Here is a 12,779-nt window from a genome sequence, read left to right on the forward strand (position 1 = left end):
ACTGGACGATGTTTCTGAATTTTTTCCAGTTTTGTTCCATATCCTCTTCCTCAGAAATGAACGTTTGATGGTGGTCACTCAGATATTCTGCGATTTGTGCCCTATCACTCTTGTTAAGCAAATATATTTTCCTTCCTTTCTTGGCATTTCTTATTACACTTGTAGTCATTGATGCAACCACTGACTTATGATCACTGATACCCTCTTCTACATTCACGGAGTCGAAAAGTACCGGTCTATTTGTTGCTATGAGGTCTAAAACGTTAGCTTCACGAGTTGGTTCTCTAACTATCTGCTCGAAGTAATTCTCGGACAAGGCAGTCAGGATAATGTCACAAGAGTCTCTGTCCCTGGCTCCAGTTCTGATTGTGTGACTATCCCATTCTATACCTGGTAGATTGAAGTCTCCCCCTATTACAATAGTATGATCACGAAACTTCTTCACGACGTTCTGCAGGTTCTCTCTGAGGCGCTCAACTACTACGGTTGCTGATGCAGGTGGTCTATAGAAGCATCCGACTATCATATCTGACCCACCTTTGATACTTAACTTAACCCAGATTATTTCACATTCGCATTCGCTAATAACTTCACTGGATATTATTGAATTCTTTACTGCTATAAATACTCCTCCACCATTGGCGTTTATCCTATCCTTGCGGTATATATTCCATTCTGTGTCTAGGATTTCGTTACTGTTCACTCCCGGTTTTAACCAACTTTCCGTTCCTAATACTATATGCGCACTATTTCCTTCAATAAGATATACTAATTCAGGAACCTTGCCCTGGATACTCCTGCAGTTTACCAATATTACGTTAACTTTTCCTGTTTTTGGTCTCTGAGGACGGACGTTCTTTATCAACGATGATAATGTCCTCTCTGGTAAGCCGTCAGGTATTTTATCGTTTCGCCCAAGGGGGGGTCCCTCTAACCTAAAAAACCCCCGTGTGCACGCCACACGTACTCTGCTACCTTAGTAGCTGCTTCCGGTGTGTAGTGCACGCCTGACCTGTCTAGGGGGGCCCTACAGTTCTCCACCCAATAACGGAGGTCGATGAATTTGCAACCATTATAGTCGCAGAGTCGTCTGAGCCTCTGGTTTAGACCCTCCACACGGCTCCAAACCAGAGGACCGCGATCGACTCTGGGCACTATGCTGCAGGTATTAAGCTCAGCTTGCACTCCGCGTGCGATGCTGGTTGTCTTCACCAAATCAGCCAGCCGCCGGAAGGAACCAAGGATGGCCTCAGAACCCAAGCGGCAGGCGTCATTCGTTCCGACATGTGCTACTATCTGCAGCCGGTCACACCCAGTGCGTTCAATAGCTGCCGGAAGGGCCTCCTCCACATTACGGACGAGACCCCCCGGCAAGCACACCGAGTGCACACTGGCATTCTTCCCCGACCTACCCGCTATTTTCCTAAGGGGCTCCATAACCCGCCTAACGTTGGAGCTCCCTATAACTAATAGGCCCGCCCTCTGAGACTGTCGGGACCTTGCCGGAGAATCGGCCACTGGCCCAACAGGCGAGGCATCCTGTGGTGCTCGGAAACGATGTCATCACCACTAGGAAGCACCCCGTACCTGTTGGAAAGGGGTAAGGCAGCTGCCACGCGGCCAGATCCCACCTTCGCCTTTCGGCCAGGCACGCGCGAGCCCATCACTGTCCGCCATTCACCCTGGAGTGATGGCTGACCGGTAAGATGCTCACTGCCGGAAGACGCAGCGACATCAGGGGTTCCATGTGATTCCAAGGCCACCGAAGTAGGCATAGGTCTCACCACAGTTGCCCCAACGCCACTACGAGCCGACGCCTGCGCCTCGAGCTCGATGAGCCTCCATCTGCCCCCGAAGAGTGGCCAATTCTCCTTGCGTCCGCTCACAACAACCACAGTCCCTACACATGACTATGTTTACCCTACTCTACACGGTGACAAATTCCCAAGATAATCTTCTGATGAGCTACTCTGATAATCAAGAAACACTCACTGAAATACGAGACGCGAAAACTACGCTAGGTTTTCCCAGAAAAACTATTTAAAAGCTAAGCGCAGCAAATAAGTACAAAAACGCTTTATACAAACAGTACTCGCTGCTGCTGGTGCTCTCGCTCTGGCTGTCACAAGACAACTGCTGATTCAAGTGACTAGTGGCTAACGGCCGCGAAACAAACAAAAGACGGTTTTAGGGCGCTCTCTGTTCTAAACGATCAAGAAAACACTAAGAAATCTAACACGAAAACTACGTAAAGTTTTATCAAGAACTGTTAGTTACTATGCAGAGCAGATAAACACAAATAGAATCCCTTCCTTAGTGGAAGGTCGTAAACAAAATGCAAAATAAACGCTTTATACAAACTGTACTCGCTGCTGCTGGTGCTCTCGCTCTGGCTGTCACAAGACAATAACAATAACAATAAACAAGATAACAATTATTGATAAGAAATTAAATAAGATAAGAAAAGTACCATAACACGAGAAGAATCATAACAAGTATAAAAGCCTAAGAACAGAAAATACCCACCCACCATCCCCACGCCTATTACCACCCTATACACAATAGTTATTATTTAAGAAAGAAATTGTTTATTTAATTATGAACATTAATAATAAAACAAAATTGAAGTTTTTAAGTTAATAAAGTTGTAATATAACCTAATAGCCTAAAATGAATTTCGGGCAACACGGGCTTAGTAAATCTAAAGCCCGTGTTGTTGCCCGGTCCCCTTTTTTAAGCTATAATCAACAATCAGACCGAGCGGAAGGAGAAAACCCGTCTATGCATCACATCGTGCTCGACAGCCGCCGACGACGACAGCAGCTGATCACGGACCTCATATTGCCAGGTGGTAGGGTCGTAATGACTCAGGCGGCGGTTACAGAAGCCTTTGCAGATCGCTATCGCCGGTTTTACGACGAGGTGACTACAGAGGAAGCGGACGAGCACGACATACTGCAGCATGTGTCGCACACCCTCGACAATGCAGCAGCGGCGACGCTCTTAGCTGGACTTACACGGGACGACATCGAGGACGCGCTTAACAAGGGAGCACTCAACAAGTCGCCCGGGCCAGACAGACTGCCGCTCGAGTTTTGTCGGACTTTCCGCGATCTAATGATACCCCGATGGATCAACATGTACCAAGAACTGATGACCCCCGGTTCCCACGTGCTACCCGGATTCGTGGAAGGTCTCCTCATACCGATACACAAGCCTTCCAGAGATCGGACGCTCGAGGACTACAGGCCAATTACAATGCTCACAGGGCGGAGTGACCAACATGCAAACGGCAACCAGCGAATGCGGGGATTTAATAGCCATCGCCACATCCTGTCGCCTTCGAGCTGCTCTGATCTCCATTGATTTCGACCACGCCTTCGACAGAGTTCACCACAAGTTCCTTATGTCCATTATGGCCCGCATGGGCTTCCCGCCTGACTTTCTCGACATCTTTCAGCGCATTTTCCGTGGAGCTGCATCCCGTGTACTGGTGAATGGACGGATTGCGGGTCCTTTTCCGATCCGACGGTCAGTTCGCCAAGGATGCCCACTCCATGATTCTTTACGCGATAGCACTCGCACCATTTGTCGGAGGGTTGAAAGGCTCTCGGGCATGTCCTTGAGGGATCACACATTTCACTGCAGGGTATATGCTGATGACCTTCTGTTACTTCTCTGATCTGGTGACGAGGTACGCTCGGTGATACAATGGATCAATCGCTATGGATTGGCAGCGGGCAGCTTCATGAATGTGGCCAAGTCGGCAGCGATGCCCATTGGGAGAGGTTTACAGGAGGACGCTTTATCCCCACTCCCACTAGTTAACAAGATACGGTTCTTGGGCATAGCATTTACACAGGGTGTGCGCCGCACAGCTGCCATGAACTATGCACGATTACTACAGGCAATACGCACAGAAGTTCGCCGGAACCTACTTCGACGGATGGACCTCCTACAGCGTGTGGAATACCTCAACCTTCACGTGGCTACTAAGATGATCTACATGGCTAAGGGCCTACCGATATCGACAGCAATGGCACACAGACTGCAAGCAGCGTTTGGATATTACCTTACCGCCGGACGCCTATTCAAAGTCCGCTACGAAACACTCACCCTCCCTCCACGTGATGGCGGACTGGGACTTATAAATGTACGAGCGTGAGCTACAGCGTCATACTTGTGCACACTGATGAAATTGTGGACCCACAAAGATGCTTCCCTTACGGGACGTCTGTTAGAGGAATTGCTGCCGGCGTCTCTTCTGCTACCTGTCACGATTGCACACATTACACCCTCACTCTCGCACCTCTCGGCATTTATTCTTGAGTATAGTTACGTGAACCCAGACCTCCCCAACACTCGCAATCCCAAGGCGGGAGACGTTTACAGGCTGCTGCTAAGGTGATTGAGAGGACGAGCCCTACGACCCTATGGCCTGCAGTGTGGTGAGCGGTCCAGAAGCCGTTCCTCCCCACGCGGGTACGAGCCGCGCGGTACCAGGTGGTGAACGGGAAGGTTGTAACACGACAAAGGCTGCACGCTATTGGGATGACGGATTCCCCCCTTTGCCCACGTTGCCACCTCGTGGATACTGACGAACACCGTTTAACATGTGGATCGGCGTTAGAGGTATGGCTGCTAGTGCAGAAGATCCTCGCCTGCTACCTACGTATCGCGCCTCGCACAATTGAGCCACGGCTCCTCCTTTGTCCAGAGGATACTTATTTCCCACCTGCGAAGACTCACGCTCTCACATGGTTTAAAGGCATGTCCATATACTACCTCCTTCGAGATGATGAGAAGATGGTACTTGATTACTGGCAATTTCTCCAGGACAGTCATAGCACACTTGAGTGTACACCCAGATACCGACAACTATTTGCGAACTATTTGCGCAGTATCTTCGATAACCCCCCTCACAGTTGGGGAGTACCGGGCAGAGGATGAGCGCCGTCATGGAGCTCCACACGCTGCGAAATGTTTTATCAATTTGGAACATGGAATCTGTACGCAGATGAGCCACGCACATGGAATGGCGTGCGGGATTTGGTTACATTTTTCTTTCTTTATTATCTATGATCATACTATTAGTTTCGAATTCTATTTCATAGTTTATAAGGAATTCTCGTTCTGTTGTTGCTACGGATGTACATTCTACTTTTGTTTGTCGTAACTGAAAGACGCCTTTTCCCATATAAAAAAAAGGTGGTTGAGAAAAATTTACAATTACAACAAATAGAAAAAATAAACTTAAAAAAAAAGTAGCGTTCTCGCTTCCCGCGCACGGGGTGCCGGGTTCGATTCCCGGCGGGGCCAGGGATTTTCTCTGCCTCGTGATGACTGGGTGTTGTGTGTTCTTCATCACCATCAAATCACCGAAGTGGCGTCAACTAAAACTGCGGCGGCCGAATTTCCCCGCATGGGACCTCCGGGCCAACAATGCCATACGATCATTTCATTTTTATGATCTCGACGTCGACGGGACGATCAGTCCTAACTGATTTGTTTTCCATCTTGACGAAGTCACAAAAGAAACAGGAATAATGAGTAGCCGGGAGAGTAGGAAAGAACATTGGTAATCCATTATAAAAAAATAAAAAAATAGACGAAGTAAAAAAAAATTTAAAAAAGTAGTCAGCGCTGCAGAATGTCAATCCAAATGGCCCGGGTTCGATTCCCGGCTGGGTCGGAGATTTTCTCCGCTCAGGGACTGGGTGTTCTGTTGTTCTAATCATCATCATTTCATCCCCATCGACGCTAAAGTCGCCGAAGTGGCGTCAAATCGAAAGACCTGCACCAGGCGAACGGTCTACCCGACGGGAGGCCCTCGTCACACGACATTATTATTATTCACACCTGTAGTGTGAGTAACGAACTCAAAGGAGAAGCTCTGTCCACTCACGTGTGTCCGTTATCAGTACGTTTCGTAGTTTTTGCACAGTCGTCATCCGAATTCTGAAACCCTAGTGGTACTTCAAAATTATTCTATACGTCTTACCACCACCCTCCAAAAACCTAGTGGAAGACGAAACGGTGGGAAATATTATTCTCATATTGTTCAAATAACTTACGGGTTTGCTGCTGGGTTGCGTCGTCGACCACCGCCGATATTTCGACAGGAGCACACCCTGCCATTCTCAAGGCACAACTGCAAGGAGGAAGCAATGTGCAAGGGAATTTAATACCTCGGTTTACAGAGGAGAAACAAGGAAGATACCACGCACAGAACAAGTAATCGCAGAGTCAACACACAATCAAAGATAACCAACATCAAAAATGTCGATAGTGACTATTAATCAGCAGGTGAGGTAGCACTAATTCTGTCCCTCTGTTTTTTGATGAGAGACAGAGCCGGATTCCAAGCAGCATTTAAACAACATCCACCATCTCTCTTGATAAGGATGCTTGATAGTTTGATTTCAACAGCTTCCCTAATAACGCTATCCCAATAGCTGGACGTGCAAGCCAGAATCTCCGTGTCGTTGTATTCCATAGGATGACCGGTGTGAAGACAATGCTCTGCAGTAGCTGATTTGCTCGGCTGTTGTAAGCGTGTGTGACGCTTATGTTCAATGCACCGGTCTTCCAGTGTGCTGATTGTCTGACCAATATATGACATGCCACAACTGCAAGGAATACGGTAGACACCAGCATTACGCAAAGCAAGATCATCTTTTACGGACGCCAACAGGGTCTTAATCTTCGAAGGTGGTCGAAAAACACATTTCACATCATATTTCAGCAAAATACGGCCAATCCTGTTGGAAATGCTTCCTGCGTAAGGCAAAAAGGCCGCAGACTTGGGTGTCACTTCGCTGCAATCGTCAGTCACCTTGAAGCGTCCCCTTTGAACAATTATACATGACTGTGCTTAACCTGACACACAATATTTTTAGCGCAACGCAATCTGACTTTCAAAATTCCCTACAAAAGAATGGCCCTGACTAACATTAAACTATACCTTTCACAAATCACTTACCTCACAAAAATCTTCGTTACTCGAACTACTGCAATACAGCGAGCGCCACTACTGCCAGCTAAATAAACGATTCAATCTACTGAAGGCACTAACTACTGACAGGGATAGTTAGCAAATGAAAGATATTAACAGAAAACAAACAATGTATTTACCTTGATATCATCATATATAAATATAGCAGTTCATGACAAATTTCAAAACTCCGCCATCTCTCTCCCCACATCCACCACTGCTGGCGGCTCACCTCCAACTGCGCAACGCTACGCGCTGTTCACATCCAGCTGCCGCTGCCCAACACTACAATGGCGAGTATTACAACAATGCAAAGCAGCCACAGACTGCACACAGCACAGCCAGTGATTTTCATACAGAGGTGGCGTTACCAATAAAAAAACCTAAACAGCCTACTTACAACCTGTTGCACAGAAGGCTGATAGCGCAACGCACGTTTGATCTGCCTCTCACTATAACCATTCTGATGAAAGGTGACTTCGAGATGTGATAGCTCAGCCGCCAAACTTTCAGGATTGAATTCAGGTGTTCCAAACACCGGTTTAAATCCTCACTACCATGAGGCCAAACAACAAAAGTATCGTCTGCATATCTGAAAAAACACGCATGTTTCAAGGTCGCTGATTCCAATGGACGTTCCTCGAAGTCCTCCATAAACAAATTGGCCGCAATAGGTGACAACGGACTTCCCATTACAACTCCATCAGTCTGTTCGTAAGTACTGACCATTGAAAAAAAAGTAAGTAGAAGTCAGCACATGTCGAAACAAATTTGTTAACTCGACATCAAACTTAACCTCAATTAGCTGCAACGAATCAGAGAGAGGAGCGCGAGTGAAAAGAGAAACCACATCAAAACTGACTAAAATATCAGAGTCATTCAAACGCAATCCCTGCAATCGACGTAAGAAATCTGCACAGTTCTTAATGTGGTGTTCACACCTACCTACTAGTGGGCTCAACAAACTACCAAGATGTTTAGCTACACGATATGTCGGAGCACCAATATTAGAAGCAATAGACCCCAACGGGACAGCCTCTTTATGGACCTTAGAGAGGCCATAAAATCTAGGTGGTACAGCACAGTAAGAGTTAAGACTCTTGATAGCCTCCTGTGACAAAGAACTTTTCTTCAGGAGGTTATTAGTCCTTCTCTCAATACTCTTAGTAGGGTCAGCACCGATTTTGCGATACGCCGAATCAGAAAGTAGACACTGCATCTTTTGAATGTAATCGTGCTTGTTCAACAAAACCGTGGCATTTCCCTTGCCCACAGGTAAAATAACAGTATGCGGATCCATTCTGAGTGAACGTAAAGCAGTCGTCTCAGCTGCTGTAATGTTACATTTGAGTGGACGGGGCCCAGTCAACACACGACAAGCTTCCCTCCTAACCTCTTCCGCAGCCTCGGAAGGTAGTTTATAAACAGCCTGTTCAATAGAACTAATAAAATCAACGACTGGCAAACTCTTAGGCGTCGGTGCGAAATTCAAACCTTTCCCCAGCACAGACAAAGCTGCGTCGTCTAACGTTTTCTCCGTGATACTGATCACAGAACGTGGAGAATTAAAATTGGAATTAGACACTGAGCCAAGGAAACATTCAAACTTCGTCGAATGACGAGCAGCTACAGATTGAAATTCCCAGTCAGACTGCGACCAAAAGGCACCGTCCACCCAATCCCAAGAAAATTCAGAAACATTAGACACCATCATTAAATGAAGCTGAAATAATTCCTTAGAAACGAAATCTAACAGACGGTGAGTATAGTGGATCCTTTCAAGAACAAGAGCTAAACCAGCAAGTTGCTTGATGCGATTGGCGGCAGGAGAATTAATATGATGCACAACCTTAGCAAACGTTGGAACCACACTATGATTTCGACACGATAATGCACTTTCCAGCCTTACTCTACTGCTGCGAAGTTTATCCAACCACCGCAAGCAGCGATACATTTCCTCCCTGTAGAGGCAAACAATGTGAGACCATATTGTTGTTGCTGATTCGGGCGTTAATTAAAATAACCATACATTAATGTTTTTGAAATAAACAGGCTGCTTTCGACTCTGTCGACTTTCGGCCACCTGAAACAACAAACTTAATCAAAAGAATTTTCCAGCTCATCCTTCGGATGCAACCTTCTTCCGTCAACGGGTCCAGTTTTCAGTTGTATTTAGATTCAGTTGTTTCTCAGGATGTCCGTCCGTCATATGAGGCACTTCTTTGTTTGCGGGCTGTCTCCACTATTTTCTTCTTTATTGCTATTTCAGTTCCCCGCAAATCGGCGGGCTGGTACCGGATAAAAGCACTCTTCAGCCAAGACTTACACAAGTAGGAACGATCATATGTATTATTCTTCAAGTCAACATCCCTTTTTCTCGACACACGAAAATCGCACAGGGATGAATGAGGTATCATTAGAAAGGCTTTTTAACTGACTTCTGACATCGCGTACCGATTTTGGGCTAACTTATTAATGACGAACAACAGACTCCCTTTTCACGTTGCCTTACCTGTATTACAAATACCATTTTATTTGTTTTAAAGTACTTATGGACTGGATACAGCATTGCCATACATAATAACTGTGGTAGTCACTTATCTCCGCCCGTCGTATGTGATGACTTTTCTAAACGAATATACTTCCCGAAACGACGAAAAAAATTGTCATAGTCGCCTTAAGTTGCGACTTACAATTGCTACTGTGGACTAACGTGTTTACTGTAAGTGGATTTTGTTCAAAATCATACAGGTTGGTTGTTGTGGGGAAGGAGACCAGACAGCGAGGTCATCGGTCTCATCGGATTAGGGAAGGAAGTCGGCCGTGCCCTTTGAAAGGAACCATCCCGGCATTTACCTGGAGCGATTTAGGGAAATCACGGAAAACCTAAATCAGGATGGCCGGACGCGGGATTGAACCTTCGTCCTCCCGAATGCGAGTCCAGTGTCTAACCACTGCGCCACCTCGCTCGGTAAAATCATACAGGGTGACAGCTATTGAACTATGTGAAACAAACATAAATTAGTTACAAATTACTGCGTGCACACACTTTATTCTACATGTAACATTTACAGAGATTCGGATCTGGGTTATGACATGTTCAGTACGCCATCATTGGTGACGTGGCAGAGACGAATACTGAAATTCCGCATGACCCGCTGAAGTGTCGGAATATCGATGTTGTCGATGACCTCTTGAATCGCTGTTTTCAGCTCAGCAATCGTTTTGGGGTTATTGCTGGTCACCTTGTATTTAATATAGCCCGATAAAAAGGAGTCGCAGTTCCGGAGAAAATTACGGCCAAGCGAGGCCCATGCCATTGGCCTCTAGGTACCACAGAGCCAGAACGCGGTCCCCAAAGTGCTTCTCCAGGACATCGAACATTCTCCTGCTTCCATGAGTCGAGCTCCATCTTGCATGAACCACATCTTGTCGAAATCAGGGTCACTTTGGATAATGGCGATGAAATCATCTTCGAAAACCTTCCCGTACCGTTCGGTAGTCACCGTGCCATTAAGGAATATCGCGCCGATCATTCCATGACTGGACACTGTACACCATGCAGTCACCCGTTGAGGATGAGGCGACTTCTCGATCGCGAAATGCGGATTCTCAGTCCCCCAAATGGGCCAATTTCGCTTATTGACGAACCCATCTGAATTTAAGTGAACTTCGTCGCTAAACCAAACTATGCCCGTGTATATTAATTCCTAGCATGCCCCGCCGCCAGCCGTGCAGTTTGAACGTCCTAACGCGAACCGTTCAGAAGTTGCGACGATTTTATTTCATGCAGTTCAATTATTGTCACCATGTATGCATGTATGAAAATGTATATAAAAAGATGTATCATAAATTCATGATTATTATTTCACATCGATTAGTTAATTTCTGTAGATATTTTCTCTTCATTCCCACAATTACTCTTATCGTAACGACCAGATTCATTCTAAAAACTGTCATTATTTACAGCCATAAAAGTGCGAAAGTTTCGCACAGGTCCACTGTTTACAATCAATGCTCAGCTGATTGACATTGGGAACATGTTGTACACCACGGATAAACTTAACACTATGTGATCCGAGTGTGCCTTTTCAGTTGACAGGAAGACAGTTGCCTATTAAAATTTCATTTGCGAACATTATAAACAAGGCGCAGGGACAAAGGCTTTAAAGAGGAGAACTGCATTTACCAGATCCCGAACAGCTGTATGTAGTCTTTTCGAGGGTAACTAAATCAACCAACATTTTTGTATCCCTAAAGAAAATTAAAAACAAAAAGTGTTCCACGATTAGAGTCTTACGTCAAATATAGTTCATGCCGAGGGACAATAATGCTTTGTAAAAATTTTTCTTCAAAATTATGTCACGGAAATTATGTAGAAGGATGTATCATAAATTTATGAGTATTATTTCACGTCGTTCATTTCATTTCTGAAGATATTTACTATTCATACCCGTAACTACCCTTATTACAACACTTATTCAAAATGTTGTCATTACTTGGAAGTATAAAAGTCGGAACGTTTCTTTCGGTCCTCCAGCGGTTTAAAATACATAAAAACATTAGTGCACTATATTTACGATTTTTACGTAAAAACGGATGACAACAAAAGAAGATTTCTTTAAAAAAAAAAACATTCGTGGACGACACTGATGACCCTTAATAGTTGGGCTATTAACTTTGTCCGCCTGCTTAGCTCGGTGGAAACGTGCTTGCCTCCGATGATAGCGGGCCCGACTTCGATTCCCGGCCGGGTTGTAGATTTTCTCCGCTCATGAACTGGGTGTTGTGTTATCCTCATCATCATTTCATCCTCATACCCGGCGCGGAAGTCGTCTATTGCGGCGTCAAATGAAATAAGACTTGCACTTGGCGGCCGAAATTCCCCTGATGGGCCTCCCGGCCAACGATGCCATACTCTTAGTTCCATTTTTTGTAGTTAACTTCAAGTTACAGTTAAAATATAATCGCTGGTGATAACGTGAATTATGCTATAGTTTAATGGTGATGCTAGTGATACACCAAAATTATCGTGGTTATGACGAAAGTGGCACGATGAGTTAGTCAATGGGGCCCTGTGGAGCCACAGGTAGCTATGGAAAGTGAGCAAAGCAGAGGAAGGGGGAGGGAGGAAAATGGAGGTCTGGTGTGAGGTGGACCATTGAAAAGAGGGTTGAAAAGAGGGTGAATCTCGGGACGGAGTTGGCTGAAATTCCGGCACTCATTTCTGTTACAGTCGCATTCTAGAGTTAATGCTTGAGTCGATAGGATTTCAACTTTTGTCATTGCGTTCCAAGTGGTTACGTGTATTTCATCTCCCCAGAATCTATGGCTGTTACGTATCTTGACGCTACTGTCAATATGTCTTCACTCGAATTGTGGCTATTTTTACTCTAGCAGTAGATACTAGGAATTAGTTACATTATAAATATGCTGAAATTAAGCACTGGTCTTCTTCTTCGGTTATCAACCCACAGGTTGGTTGGCAGCAGCACGCCATTCCGTTCTTTTGTCAACTTTCTTCTTCATATCTGCATAGGTCTGGCACCCGATGTCATTTATTACTTGTTGAATGTAGCTTAATCTAGGTCGTCCTCGGCGAGTTCTTCCTTCAATGATTCCTTCTAATATTCTCTTAATGAAATTGTTATGCCGTAAAATGTGACCTATGAAGGTTATTCTTCTTTTCTGTATATTTCGCCAAAGAGATCTGTTTTCTTTCACTCTTCTGAGGACATCTTCGTTTGTAGCCTTGTCTCGCCAGCTGATTTTTTCCATTCTCCGG

The sequence above is a fragment of the Schistocerca serialis genome, chromosome 2 (assembly GCF_023864345.2).
Source record: "Schistocerca serialis cubense isolate TAMUIC-IGC-003099 chromosome 2, iqSchSeri2.2, whole genome shotgun sequence".
NCBI classification, from domain to species: domain Eukaryota; kingdom Metazoa; phylum Arthropoda; class Insecta; order Orthoptera; family Acrididae; genus Schistocerca; species Schistocerca serialis.